We start from the raw sequence: 15,938 nt of genomic DNA, 5'->3' as shown, positions 1-15,938 counted from the left end.
AGCTAACACCTGCCCTGAGCAGTTCTTAGCCATGTTATCCAATGGGAGGTGGATAACATGGCTAAGAGCATTAGCTCGGTAATGCATGAATATCGCTGACTTCACAGCGATATTCATGCATTTCGGCCAATTTTTATCGCTTAGGAGATAAACCTTGATAATAGCAAGGCTCCTAAGCAATACAAATCGCCGCAACACGGCGATACAATTTTTGCCGCTAAGCCAACATAGCGATAATTATCGCTAGTTGTTGGTAATATGCCCCCCGTGTCCTCTAAAGCCAAAAATATATCACCTCCGCAAGCCCCCTGGTTGTAAACACCTTCAAAATGGTTGACCAACTGCTGTACCGAGATGGGATGGGATATAACTTGGCCAGAGCTCTCTGCAAAGCAGGGCCTGTTAACCACTTTCCAAAAAAGAGTACTTCCCCTGGTTCACAAGCTTGGCAGAACTGCACTCAGGCTAACTTACAGGTTATGTTTGCAGGCAGATTGGATCTGTTTATACGCCTGTCTACAGTCTGCGATCAAACACCCATCCCTTGGTGTCTGTTTCAAAGCAGCCTTCAGCTTATGCAGGGTTCTTGAACAAATCCTATCAAACCATTTGGGATTTTGCAGGCCAGATCTTCTGGGTGCGCTTGTTGACATTAATTTGAGAACCCCTTAGTAATAACTTCAAAAGCTTCTAAAATCTCCCCACCTCTACATCACTTTCCAAACAGATTTTGACCTACCACATGCAATTTGCAAAAAGGGAGGCTTCGAAACTCTGGGGGTCCATCTGAGACCATTTCAGCCTTCTGCCAGGTCAGCAATGGAGAGCTTTGTGAGAGCCCCCATGTTGTGATTGAGGGACCTTAGAAACATCTACATTTTAAACTAAATAAATGTTGTCACTAAAAGGGCTGAAAATAACTTTAAAATTGGAGATTAGCAAGTATAATGGGGCAGAAGCAAATATGAAATCAATAAATGACCTACAGATCCTCCTTTAAAAGTTGGGCAAATTATAGGGTTAGGAGAGTTCACCAATTTCATTAAAACAAAAACCAAGTTGTGGTACGCCAATAACTCACTCAGCTCCTGACCCTTAGTAAAATGCACTAAATCTAACCCTAAAAGACACACAATTGATGGAGTCAAGCTATCCTGGCTGAAGAGGGGTGAAACCCCGAAACCCGTCCTAGGATGCTTGTTTTCAGTCCAGGAAGAACCAGGCCTGACAGATCGGACTGGACTGTTCCCATTGGGCACAGGATCAAGACTGATTTGCAGATGACTGGGTTCAAATTGGAATGGCATGGTGAGCAGAAAAACGATGATTGAGGCCCAGATCTCTCTTCTGGGGTAAATGTATGACATTGTGCTGCATTCTGTCCGTCAATTGTTGTTTTTGCGTTTCTCACCCCGAGTGGGATGGGTATGCCCAGACGTGGGTCCTGTGCTCCCCATGCACTGGAGTCAAGCTATCCTGACTGAAGAGGGCTGAAACCCGAAACTGGTCCTAGGATGCTTGTTTCCAGTAAAGGGAGGACCTGGCCTGGCAGTTCGGGCTGGACTGTTTCTATTGGGCACAGGATCAAGGCTGTTTTGCAGATGGCTGGGTTCAAATTGGAATGGCATGGCAAGCAAAAAAATTATGGATTTAGGCCCAGATCTCTGTACTGGGGTAAATGTATGACATTGTTCTGCATTCTGTCCCTCAATTTTTGTTTTTGCAAATCTAACCCTTCCTTAAGCAAACATTTAGGATTTAAAACTTCTGGATCCTGAGGAGGGTCACTGAAGTGCCAGTTAAAATCCCCCGCCAGCACAATTTGTTCTCACCAAGAGCACCTCTCAGACAATGCGCTCAGGATTCAGCCAAGGCAAGATGCACAGAAATCCTTGACGCTACCCCTTTAGCATTATAAAAGTTAATAAACACTAACAGGGAACAACCCACCAATGATAGCCGAAACCTCTGCATAGTCTGAGCCTGCCAATGAAGATCACAGGTATAAGTCAACAATAGGAGAGGCAGGGAGATTAAAGGAACTCTCTCTTAGTCCCCGGTTCAGTATAAATCAACAAAAGAAGAGAGGTTATGTGAGCTTCATAAGCCACAGAAAAGGAGCAAAGCCACTCAGGAGTCACACATCCACTCTGGGTGGTTTAGAAGGCCCTCACACACCGACCTGGTTGGTGTCATGCTTCATCATCGGGCCCCACCAAAGAGGCCGAGTGCCTCTTCGGTGTGCTACGACGCCAGGAGACTGCGGAGCTGGTTGTGTGTGTAGGGCGTGCGGTGAGGTATATATTAAAAGTGCCAAAAGGGTATCTAAAAAATTATTTTAATATGTGATCCCTAAGACACGAACAAAGGTGAAAAAAGAACTATGTGTCTGAATGTTAAGCCAAGGTAATGGTATGGTTAATTCAGAGTTCTTTAAATTAGTCAGTCAACATGTTTCTGCCTTACAGTGGTTTAGATTTACCTAGGCATTCGTCAGGACTCAATAAACCCCGGCGGTATGGACTCTCTAATCGTCCACCCTAACCTGGGGACGTGAAAGTGAAAAATCAAAAAAGGGGGTGAAAAGTGCATAAAAAAGTGGAAGAGCAATTAGCTCATTCCAAAAATTCTCCAAAGTCAGGAGAGTATCTGCACCTGTAAATGAAACGATACAGACAAACACGTAGACATACACACATTTAATTAATCAAATGTATTGGTCATAGCATTTATCCAAAGTGCTCCATAATGGTGGCTTAGATAGTGTTGAAAAATTAGACACTAAAATTAACACCGTCCAAATAAACCAGCTGGGATATTACTACTAGTTCTGGGTAGGTGAAGTGAAGAATCTCGTGCCTATAGCAATTGGTGAGGCTAGAAAGGGTTAAAAACATATTAAAACACTCCAAATGGAGGGATCAATGGACCAAAGGTCTGTGACCCCACCGTAATCCTTGAGGGTATGTTGAATATCTCACTTTATAGAATGGCGCTATTTGCACCATGGGTCTCGGGAGGGGGGTTGGAGCGTACCTGGCACATCCTAGAAACAAAAGCGAAGGTTGTCACTATTTGCGATCAGGTTTTACTTAGCTCACTCTTGTAGATGTTGGTACTGCAAGAGAGGTCAGTACTCACGCCCTCAACGCTCTCAGCCCACGTCTGCCACCTAGCATATCCTCAAAGCCGGACCCCGACGATAGGGAGCGGGGCCGGTAACTGAAAGATAAATGATTTTGCCGGGCGACGCTCTTCCTGGATGGGCGTGTCCGGTTTCAGATCAAGGCTTGATGCACAGAAATCCTTGATGCTACCCCTTTAGCATTATAAAAGTTAATAAACACTAACAGGGAACAACCCACCAATGATAGCCGAAACCTCAGCATAGTCTGAGCCTGCCAATGAAGATCACAGGTATAGTCACTAAAATTTCACGGAAATAAACATAATCAGACCCCACTCCACCCTCCTCACCACTGAAGACACTGCTGATTCAAAATAGGTGGTGTTTCCCTTATTTCTTGGAAGCAATTTATGTGAAAAGATCTATTAAAATGCAACAATCTGTGAACAGTTAACTTAGTAGGAAGACCCCACAATATTCCATGACAGAAGGGTTTAACTTTTTGAAGAATGGGGCAGGATTGCCAAAGAAGCATGAGGGGCCATGGGGAGCTGGCAGAAAACAAAAGAGACCAGTAGATCACATGACTTCAAGCCAGTCAGAGGAAGGAATCTGTTAGATATGGGCAAAAGGGGGAGCAGAATAAATGCCAAACCCTCAAGTGATGTGCGAGACCCTCCTATTAGGTCCTTGGTATTCTACTAAATGAACTGTTATTCCTGGTCTATTGAAAAAGCCAAAATGGAGGGCAAATATCCTAGGCCTAGGTGGGGATGCAGCTGCAAGAAGTTCAGCTACAAGTCGGGGGTTATTAAAATTAACCACCACACAGTCACCAGCCTATGTTTTCCTGTCCATGCCTACCTAACTCACACTTGTGAATTGAACCAGTGTATCACCTTATTCTTGAGCTCATAAAATGATTCAGTAGAGGAATTAGAGTGTGGGAGAACATTACCCACTACAAAAACATAAGCGTTTGCATCAGGTGGCAAATTACCCACAGCTCCAGTATTTGCAGAGGCCACAGGCACAAACATTCCCCCACATTAGTTGAGGAGCAAGGTGGAACAGCTACTTATATCACCTCTTTATGATTGAGCAACCGGGGGAAGGTTCGCAATGGCAGAGGCATTATTTAGGATGGGATCTATAACAGAGCAACTAGGATCAATGGCCCTCTGATGTTGGTGCAAAGAACCTGGTTTCATGTGCTCCCTCCTCAACTTACTTGATAGGAACAAAATCTCCAGGACCCTCTCTTCTGTGAAGGAGAGCCTTGCCAGGATTGGGTCAAACTTATTATTTAGTGGTGTTTTAAGATCCCTAAGAAAAACACTCCTAGAAGAAAGACCCCCCTCATTGCCAATTAGGTTAATGATCGATTGTGTAGATTGAGAAGTGATGTTCGCCCGAACAAGAGGCTGGGCTTTAGCATAGATTTTCCTCTTGCACTTGGCCTACAAACCCCTGAAGTTGCAGCAGTGGTTGCCGTGCTGCAGGATGAGAACAGGCTCTATAAGCACATCAGGGCTAGTGATCCCGCCCACTTGAGCTGGTGAGGATCTTCATTACAGTGCTTTCATGTGCTGAGGAATGTTGGCTTTGAAGTTTCCAGTGTAGGTACCAGTGATGGTGGCAGTTTGAAAAACAGGAGCTACAAACCCCTAAAGTTGCACCAGCGGAGTCAATGAAAGAATTCCTTGGCAGTTCTATCTAAAATGATGGCAAAAGTACCTTCACTCCAGTTGGTCCTGCAATGTTCTGCCAAAGAGCAAGGTGGCCAGGGGAGACACAATACAGGAACCTCCTCCTGGGGCACGGAGTACGATAAGCCTTGTAGTTCAGCTTAGCCCGAGTGCAAAAACAAGGTCGCGGTAACCCCTCTACTATATTAGTCATAAAGAGTTGTAATTGCCGTACCTGAGTGATTTTATTTGTAGGATACCGGTTATGTTGTGGCTATCTATCTGGCGGTCAGAGGAATTATTACTTACAAGAGATATGATTGCAGATTCCCTGGTATGAGATAAGGGGCTATCAATTCTTTAGTTGGCCTATGTTAAAAAAACAATGAAAGGAAATGGGATCGACTAAGTCTTTTGTAACGCAACTCTTTTCTGCACTGTGGATAAAAAGGGGTTACGATCCTTACTGATGGCCAAATCAGAGGAAGCCAGGATTAAGGTAGAATCATTGAATACAACAGTTGCAACTTATATGAATCTTAACACCGAAGCTTAGCTCTCGACCAGTCATCAATTGAAAGTGCTCTTTAATTTCTTTGTTTTTGGGGCTCACACTCTAAAGTTTTCATTATGGTTTTCAGCAGGGTTCCAACACAACCTTGAATTAAGAATATACCCATGCAATGGTTCCTCGGCACAATCAATGATGCATTTTGTTTTCTTTTGTGAGTTTTATAAACTTTTTACCCAGGAGTTTTTAGTACAACTGTTGAAAGTAGGACATTTTAGACATTGTAATAAAGCCTATAAGTATCTAAAACAACTAGAGGACGAAGAAACAAGTCTGTGTGTGGGGCTTTTTCTTCATGCAGCCGTTTGATCGCCTATGCCGATGACACCCAGCTCATCCTCACCCTCACCATCACAAAGAATCCCGTCACCAAAAGACTCAGCTTCCAGGAAGGAATAAAGGACATCACATCCTGGATGAGCAGCAGCTGCCGGAAGCTCAACTCGGAGAAGACAGAAGTCCTCGTCCTCAGACCCTCCCCCACTTCATGGGACAACATCTGTTGGCCTATCGCTCTCGGCAGCCTGCCCACCCCTACGGACCATGTGCAGAACCTCAGTATCATACTCTACTCCTCCCTCCCCATGACCCAACAGGTCAACACCATTGCCTCCACCAACTTCAACACCCTCAGCATCCTTCGCAATACCTTCAAATGGATCCCCACTGAATTAAGAACGATCGTCACCCACACACTCATAACCAGCAGACTGGACAACCGAAATCCCCTCTACGTCAGCATCAACAGGTCTCTGCACCGCAAACTCCAGACCAAACAGAACAGCCAGACTCGTCCTTGGCATCCCTTGACAAGAACACATCACCCAACACCTCTGAGACCTCAACTGCCTACCTGTCGAGAAGAAGGGCAACCTTTAAGACAATCACCCACACCTACAAATGCCTCCACAACACTGGACCCCACTGCACTAAAAAGAGAATCTCCTTCTACGTACCCAAGAGAAACCTCCGATCCGCCGACCTCACCGAAACCCTGCTCATCCGAAGAGGCAAAGCGGGTGGGAGGGCCTTCTACTACATCCTGGCCAAGACCTGGAACAAGCTCCTGATCAACATCAGAGATGCCACCTTTCTGCACATCTTCAGGTTAGACCCTTAAGACCTAGCTCTTCGACCGAACGGAGCTGCTTACCTCCCCCAGCACCTGGAGACCCTCACGGGTGTGTAGCATGCTTGACAATTCCCTGATTGATTGACTGATTGATTGATTGCGAGGGTCAATGCTTTTCTAAGATAATTTCGTCGCATCACTTAAGCCCACGTTGCCGACTGGAGGCTTAACAAATTGTTGCTCAAGCTGCCTTTAGGCCTACTACTTCACTATGTAATTGGAGCTTGATCTTTTTATATGAATTTACCTATTGTATTTATTAAATTGCATCATACAGCTTTTATTTTTTGTGAACTTTAATGGCTGCTCTCAGCCGATTAGAGATAAAATTATGATGATGACTAGAAATGGTTTAATCCCCGATTCAGTGTTCTAGCTGAAGAGCTTTGCAATCAGTGTGTGATGTGTCAGCAGATAAATGTAGGGCGGAGTACCCCTGTAACAATAAGTCACATAGGAAGATCAGGAAGTCCCTTCAGTAGGATGCAACAGGACTTTATCGAAATGCCTATCTGTAACAGACTGAGAAATGTCCTGATTATGGTGTGACTTTTCTCCCGATGAGTGAAAGCCTTAACAGCACAGAGAAATGACAGTGTCACTGTGGTCAAACTGCCATTACGTGAACACATTCCATGGTTCAAATTTCCGGTTTCTCTGGAGACCGACGGACCCAATTTAATAATGAGGTCCTTAGAATGCTGTTTGTGGCACTTCAAGTGGAACAGCGTTTGCATTGTAGCTATCAACCAGAGGCTTTAGGGGATAATGGATCAGTTAAACAGCATGCTGAAATCTTGATTGGTCAAAGTCTGTGCATCTACTCTGCAATGACTACATGCTTTACCATTGGTGTTGATGAATTTTCAGAGCACTACTGACAGGAAACCTGGATTATCCCTACACAAGATCCTTCCTTGAGGCGGGGTGGAAAGACCCCTACTAGGTTATCCTGACTACCAGAACTTAAGCCAAGTCTGAGATCTCCTATACCCGTAAATAATGAAGGACCAGAGTGGGGTGAAGTACAACAAAATGTCTCACCATACAAGGTTCTGAAATCTCACAGAGTGGTGTGGAGATAGCCACTGACAATGAAGAATTGAGAGATGAAATTGGACAAATTGTTGTACCATCACAAGAGCAATCAAATGATACAATTAAAGGGTTAAGTATGAGAAGAGAAGGACTAATATGGAGATTACAATGGCCAAATGGTTTGAAATAGGTGTGAAATGTACCCTTGCGCAAATGTACTTTTAAGTGTTATGCTGTGTTCTCACAAACTTCGATAGCGCCATGAAGCCCACCGGCGTACTTGCACTGAATAAATAAAATTTAACATTACAGGCAAATGCGATCTAGAGTGTCAGTTGAACATATTCCCCAAACCATCATCAAAGAAACAGAATCTAGTGGTATAAGCGAGACAGAAGAAGATCAACAGACACCAAGGAGATTTAAGAGAGCGACAGTATCTTGTCACAGGGATTCTGCACCTGAAAGAACTGATTACTCACAGAATGTGCCTAATGCATCAGATCAAAGTCCTAATGAACTGATATCATACTTCTATGAACCTCCATTTTATGCCACACTAAACAGCAGTGATTTAAATAAGATTCCTGAAAAAAATATTACAACCAAGAACTTGACAAGCACTATTTAGTGAATTCCCAGCAGAAAGAATTGATATGTCAAATGGTGAACTGTGTTTAAAGCAGAAAAATAAAAGACTGTAATAAATGAATCTGACAACAAATATTTAACAAAGGTAAATACAAAGAAAAAAGGAGAATTTCCTTGGGCCAAAGTTTCTGTAGAAGAGTAGGGATAACATATTTCGGAACAGATGGTGTAAGACTAGGTATGTCTCACGAAGATTTTTGTACATAAGCTGAATGAAAAAAAAACCTGCTAGTTAACCATCAAAGGTTTTGCTTGTTCGCACAAGTAGAAGTCAACGCAGAAGATTGAATTTTCCTGCTGCTATATTCTCCGAAAGATCTGACTGCAGAAAAACATGTGGGTCATTACCAAGGCCATGTATAGAGTGTAGATTAGTGATAATTGTCACACTAGTAGTTGCTGTGTTAGCATGTATAGTTGTTTTAGATGGAATGAGTTTTACCTCAGAGGTAGAAACTCTTAATCTACACCTTGCACCTACAATGCCTGCAGACACAATAGATTGGAAGAAATTAAAAGCTTCATTTATGGATATTCCAGAGGAAGATTTTTCGACTAATTTTTATTCTAGATTAGTTCAGGAATACACTCAAGATTTAGATACTAAGGGCTGTTATGATTTTGTGCACTTACCTTCTTCAACTGAATAAGATGTGACATATCATTACCTCCCACTTGCATATGCAATTACATTTAGTATTTTTCTTAGTTTATTCTACAGACAAAGACCTTTTAAATATAATTTCTCCAGTTATGATATAATCCTTGCTAATATTCCCCTTCAGAAAAGAATAATCCTTCATCCACAAGCAAAAGACATGGAAATTGCATGGTATTTCTTTAGCTCACCTACAGTTATAGACACTGTCAAGGCATATACAAATAATGTATCCTGTGTAATGAGACCCTTAGACAAAGGATTCATTTTAACATTAGAGGAAAGATGAGCTTTCATTTTTCATAAGGCAAAAAAGGAAGAAGATGTTTGAGAGAATGTTTGGAAGAAAGAGGAATTCTGGAAGAAAATAATATATTGCAAATTAAAAATAAATATAGGACAAAAAGAGAAAATGTATGTTTACAAAGGAAGTTTCTTATATCACTCTATTTGGGAGGTTGATTAGCCCAATTATTTGATGTGTGCTGATTTCTAGCTGAGAATACATTCCATCTTAACATGCAAAGGCTTTATGTGTATGGTATACACTGATTCTCTCATTGAGGATCTGAACTGACACCTTATTCTAACCCATTCCATTATATTTAAGATTGGGGAACATCCTGTACAGAACACACTTGCTGCACTAGAACAATTTTAACTATTATCTTATATTCCTATATTGAAAAAATTATTAGATTACATTAACTTCTAATGTTGATACTTAAAAGACTAATTCGTGCTGACTAAAAAATGATGTCTTAAAAAGAGTTGAAAATAAAACCCTTTAACTCATACAAACTCTCTATATTGACTGTACAAAAATCCTTTTAATGATTTATTACGATGTGTTTAATATAGATGATTGCTCCTTTTTACTCTTCCTGGTTGATGAACAAAGGTCCATACGACCAGTTGCTGGGGTTATTTAATGACTACAGCCGAAGATTGAGATATAGAAAATCCTACTCCGTCAACACCTTCCCTAGCACTGAATTCAATCCACCTCTCTTAAATGGTCTTGGTTACTGTATTATGCTATGATTTTTGTTCTGAGATGCAAGCCAAGACTTGACAGTTTACGGTTAAAGCCTTCTAATGCTAGGTCTGTAAGAAGGAAAGGTAATGAAGTGGTCAGTTAGGGCCTGATTCACAAAGTGCCTCCACACTCGTGGTGGAGTCCCTTTGTGAATCAGGTCCATAGTATATTTTATGAGTAATCTTTCCAATTTCTTCTCCTGTTTGTCTTGATGTTGAAATTGCATTAATTGTAAAAATGTTAAACCAAATTTTAAAAATTGGTTTTGCTGTGTTAGACAGCAACATACTGGGATTCTGTTGCTCCGTTCTCTAGTGAGAAGGACCCAGACACATGAATATTATCTAATTTACAAAAGCACAAAAGTGGTTCTACATGCAGCTCATTTCATTCGCAGCAGTGTTAGATCCACTATGCCAAAAGCCCTGCTAAAATAAGTGTAAGTATATTCATATGTCCAATACTTTGTATTGTGCCCACTGGTGGAAAGGGACAAGGAAAAACCATAGTGTACTTCAGATTAGCCTTTTCTGAAGCCAGACTGTTATACTCAGATGTTGCCCGCACTGTCTCCTCAGTATTGGAGGTGGAAAAGGATCATTACCCCTGAGGTAAGCAGATTCCACTTGAGATATGAAGAAAGCCTTTGGAAAAAAATAGGACCACTCTTTCTAGGATGGTAGAAAATTCCCTATTGCACCAATAGCCAAGGTAAGGTAAATAAACAATTTACAAAGAAACAGAATTATGCTTGAGAGGAGAGCCTTAAGCACATATGCCATTGACATTATTTTATTTTCGGGTTCAGTTGCTAAAATTGAAACTGAGATCAATCTTGCAACCCAATAAAGAGGCCAGGAGCATTGAATGCCATGCAAAATTCGATGATGTCAGCATTTGCCCGAATTAGATGTTCTTTAATCCTTCACATGTTTAATTATGGTTGTTATATTTGGCTGGCATTGTAGGCCATTATCATGAATAATACAGTTGAAGTCCGTTCATGTATTACTAAAAGTTACAGGAGTGAAAATCATTAGTTCTTTTTTACTGCTAACTCAGGGAAAACAGTTGTCTTCTCGATTTTTCCCTGCCTTGTCTGGGTATCCCAAAATGAAAACAGAATTGTAGATGGTATTTGATGGTTTGCCATCTCGCCAATCATCTCAGACTCCTCTCATGTCTCTGCAGATTTTCATTTCAAGGGCGATCGAGGAAAAGAGATGAAACATTGGTAACACCAATCGCTATCTCCCCTGTCAGCTATTGATCAACTCAAGACCCAAGATATGGAATTTCACTTTGACATGAAGATTCTCAGAGAACCACTATCAGCATGGGGCACCTACTCTTCAGTATGTCTTTGCCTGAGAAGAAAAGTCACAGATGGTGGTTGGGGAGGGTGACAAGAAAAATACAGGTACTTTTTTTAAATATAGGGGTAATGTCCTGGGTGGTGTGTAAGGGAGGAGAGAGATGACCTGATTGTGTTGGGGGTGGGTGGCAGAGTACTAAGTATAACTATATATTTATGTTCCTTTAACATGGTGTAGCGGACTCAGGTAGGTGAAATAATTTACTCCATGGCTCCCCATGACTCCTATATGCCTGAGCAACTGATCAAAGCATAGAAAAAGGCTTTGGAGGGTATCAATAATGTAAATTGGTAGATAGGCACTTGTCATTATTATGCAACAGAACATCTTGAACATGTGTTTCTCGGTGAAAATACAAATGCCTATGTGTTTTTGTGTGCTGTGTTTGTGCCTGTGTTTTCAAAGCTGCTATTTAATTTCCTGAAAATATGTGTTCACCCAGAGCCGGCTCTTGGGCAGTGCAACTGTGCAGCCACACCTTGCGCGGACCTTGGGGGGCGGGGCTGCTTGCTTTACACATAATTTATGAGTTTAAAATTCCCTGCTGCACAGTTCCTTGTGTGTTGGACAGTTTTCAGGCAACAACTAAAAATGGCAAGATAACTCTAGTGATTAATGTTCCTGCTGCAGAGAGATTGAGTTTATTTTAATGGCAGTTTTGACTCATCATAAAGTAGTGCAGAGGGTTAATGTGCCTGCTGCAAATAACGTGTACCATGCAGATACCAGAACTGTATTTTGTGTGGATAGCTTAGTGAGGTATTGCTTTGGTCAGAGATCCTTTTGTTACTTGCAGTCAATAAATTACAGTCATAATATAGCGCAGTGACCTATGAACTGTCATGAAAGAGCTGCATGCAAAATGCAAGGAATAGGCTTGGAACCTTATGCTGATCCCCAGTCATTCCTAATGTTGGCAAAAAGGGTAAGTTTAGGTAGAAATACATCCTAATTAGTAAAAACCAGCCCCACTATTGTGGTAAGTTTTAAATCCCGAGTTTTTGCTTTTCCAGACCAAACACTTAAAGATGTACAACTGAGTTGCAGCATGATAGCTTGCCTGAGAATAGTCGAACAAAGACTAAAAACTAGAGATGGACACAGCAATTGTCAGATTGAACTACAATTGGCCACTCAAGAATACACTGCAGCAATCCAGCAGCCACTAATAAGCAAAGACATTAAAGAAGAACTCAAAAGCCCACTAACTGATTTTATTGCAGAGTGTTTTAATTTGCATTTGAATTGTTTAAATTTGCACTGACAAAGTAATTCATAATAGTAATTGCAGCAGCCTTGCACATAACTGCAGAATCTGAACTGTTTCAATAATCTCAAACATTTTAATAATCACACTGGGTGAGGTGGTCGATTGGAACACAGTTATTTTATCCCACTATACCATAAAACAAAGGCTGAGATTCAGCCTCTGCATGGGGTTGGGGAGGGGGGAGCATTCCTTGTCGATAACCAAAATGTCTCTTTTTAGTTGGTATTTTTAATATGTAATGTAAGCATGGAACCATACATCGTTAAACTATCGTCAATTATACAATCTCTAACCTGAATATAAATGTTCGGTGTGTGCATCATTGCAATGGTGTTAATTAAATAAGCAAATTAAGTTGCTTCGTACTTACTCTTAACATATGCTGCCTACCTGTATGGATGACATGTGATGCCTACACCTTGTAATCCTCATTGTTTTATGTAACATTACCTATATAGTGATTTACTGTCTCTGTATAATGTGTGTGATGTAAACTGGTATGAGTAGCGCTATGAAGCAAATGAAATGCATGCAAGATAGGGCTATGGAGAGATGGGGGGCATTGATGGAGGGTAGTAGTGACGGAATCTGTGGTGAAGGAGGTCTTGGGGGGTGCAAAAAAAGATAGGCGCATCGGGTGCCACCATTGTTCAACAGTGTTAGGAAATTCCTCTGCAATTATAAGCAGTTGATTGCTTTGAAAGAAGTAGTTCTATTCTTCATTTGCATCTTTCTTGATTATTCTGAATATGTCATAAAAAATTCATGTTGTTCATTTCATACTGAACACCTTAACACATGTTGGTGTATGCATTGATTGATTAGCTAAGTTAATTGTTTCCAAAGGTAATTGGAATTGATAGATCTTAAAATATGCAGGCATATGCTGACACACTCAATTGCTGCTGCTGCAAAAGAAAGTGTTATCTCTTTTTAGGCATAATTGAGCAGGAGTAAAATGAATTAATGTCACAATCATTGAAGTATTTCCTAGTGCTTGCTAATGCTTTGTGTATGGAAAGCCTTAAGAGTCTTGAAATTAATTTGGAAGATATTTCTCAAAATCCTGTCTGGGAGCTAGAATTCTCCTATTAGAAACACCATTAGAATACTTGAGTTAGTAGTGTAATAAAACTAGATTGAATTAAAAGTAATGTCTGCCCTTTCATTTGAATACTTGAATTCTCAATGAATAAAATTGGAACACTTCATTCAGTGGTGGTTTAGTGTGACAAGGATTTAATATAAACCTGGAAAAAAACAAAAATATGTAGCATGTTTATAGCTGATGGCATGCTTACACGAGATATTTTAAGGCAAAATGGGCAATTTCCCTGTGCCCCACAAAGCCCCCTCAGGCAAAATGAAATTTCTCTCCAGCTCAGTTCTGTGTATTGTTGTGTCTTAACCTTTCATGTATAATTAAATATAGTAAGGCAAGATAGTGTTTGAATTAACAAAAATGTATACACACTAAGCTGTTCTGAACAAGGGTCCCCAATGTATTTTTTTGCCCAAGGACCTCGAAATCCATGAAAATACACCATGCTTACCACAGTGAGCATTACACCTATGACAAAGTAATTAGGCACTGCCACATTTGATTTTTCCACTTGAACATAATTTCGCATACATCTCGTTAATTGGTTTTCCGACATTTAACCTAATTTTTTTTTCTTTCTCTTACACGTCATCCATATTTTCCTCTCAAGGGACACTGTTTCTAGTAGAACATGTATTGTTAGACTTGTTTAAAATAAAGTGTGCCATGATCACATTCACTGCTGTAGCAACATTCATTCTGATAGTTTAGAAATGTTATAGAAAAAGTAATTTATAAGCAATTTTTTTTGATTTTTATGCACAATGGAATATAGTTTTTACAATTTTCATGCAGATGATTTCCCTAACGTATTTCACAGCTTGCGTATAACTTTTATAAAAATCTCCCAAAAATGACTTGGGGAATAAACATTTGCAATGTGCATAATCCTAGTAGAAAGCCACCCTTTTAAATGTGCATGGACACACATTGATAAATATGAGGTGTCAATTTAAAATACCATTGCATTATGTTGAATTAAAAAAAATTAATGTGAATTTTTGCAACTAAAGTCCAAAAATCGAATAAAGAAAACTTATATACTCTTGAACAAGAACATATATACTATAGGCGTTATGTTATATTAAAGAATACACTAAGGTGGCAACATAAAATTGAATCTCAATCTCGGCGGCAGGGAGCTGAATCGTACACCCGCACAGATGAGGTCTGCAAATGTCTTATTTTTCATCTACAGAACATACATTATCCCCACAAAAATACTGTATGTTTCTAGGCTCTGCTGCTTCTACAGTTAATGTGTGTGCTGGAAGTGGGGAAAAAATATATATACCGCTTTGCTTTATTGCAGCACAGAGAAAGAGATTGAGGCCAAGAGCCTTTAAATGGCAAGGAAAATGGATTGATGCCAGAGCATGGAAATGATCCTGGTGATGACATGTTGCAGCGATCTCACTCTGCTCCTCTTCAGGATGCCTATAAATACTGTGAAGCACTTTAAGACAAAAAGGTGATGGCTCTTTAATGGATCAGGGCACTGCCTTCTCTACGTAAAGTTAATATCGGTGAATGCGATATCAATGCACGCCATGATATATGCATTCACCACAGCGGCAATACCAACAAATACAATGTTGATGTACACCAAAAGCTATGCACGCATAACAATGTCAAAATCAGTAAAAACAATGTCTCTATAAGCTATTACACATCTGTGTGCATATTAATGAGAATGTTGGTAAATATGATAGTAAGGACCGCCATGTAGTATGTACAAACAATAACAAACTCATATGGTTGCTGTTGAATTCACCCAATATAACCCCTCCTACCCCCATTTACCTCGAATCAGAGATATATGGTCAGATAAGCCCTATGACCCAAACCCAGGCCTACCAACTGATGGGTCACAGATGAGGTTACACTCAGCCCAAAGAGAAAATGCGCAACCAGGGAAAACCTGATTGATCCAACAGAACGACAGTTACACCACAAAAAGGTCTAAGGAAATTGGCCCCAATAAACCACATCTAGCCAAAGGCATATGTTCCCAAAATACCACAAAGTTAGAAATCACATATAGTCAGGAACACTGAGCCAATCAGGACACAATATGCACACCTCATGTAGTGATCATGCGGTCCTAATGCCAGACATCTAGACAGGTACACACTTGCTCTCTCTGGGGTCGAGAGCCAACTGTGTCCCCCTGATCAGATTGTTGTATTCATGGTTTATGACTAGGTCTGGACCCATATGCTCTCTAAGGATGTGAAACTGTTTTATTGTACCTCTCAAACTGTATATATGATTGGACAACACTTC

This window comes from Lissotriton helveticus, chromosome 2_1 (assembly GCF_964261635.1).
Source record: "Lissotriton helveticus chromosome 2_1, aLisHel1.1, whole genome shotgun sequence".
Lineage (NCBI taxonomy): Eukaryota > Metazoa > Chordata > Amphibia > Caudata > Salamandridae > Lissotriton > Lissotriton helveticus.
Note: the sequence above shows the minus strand (reverse complement) of the source record.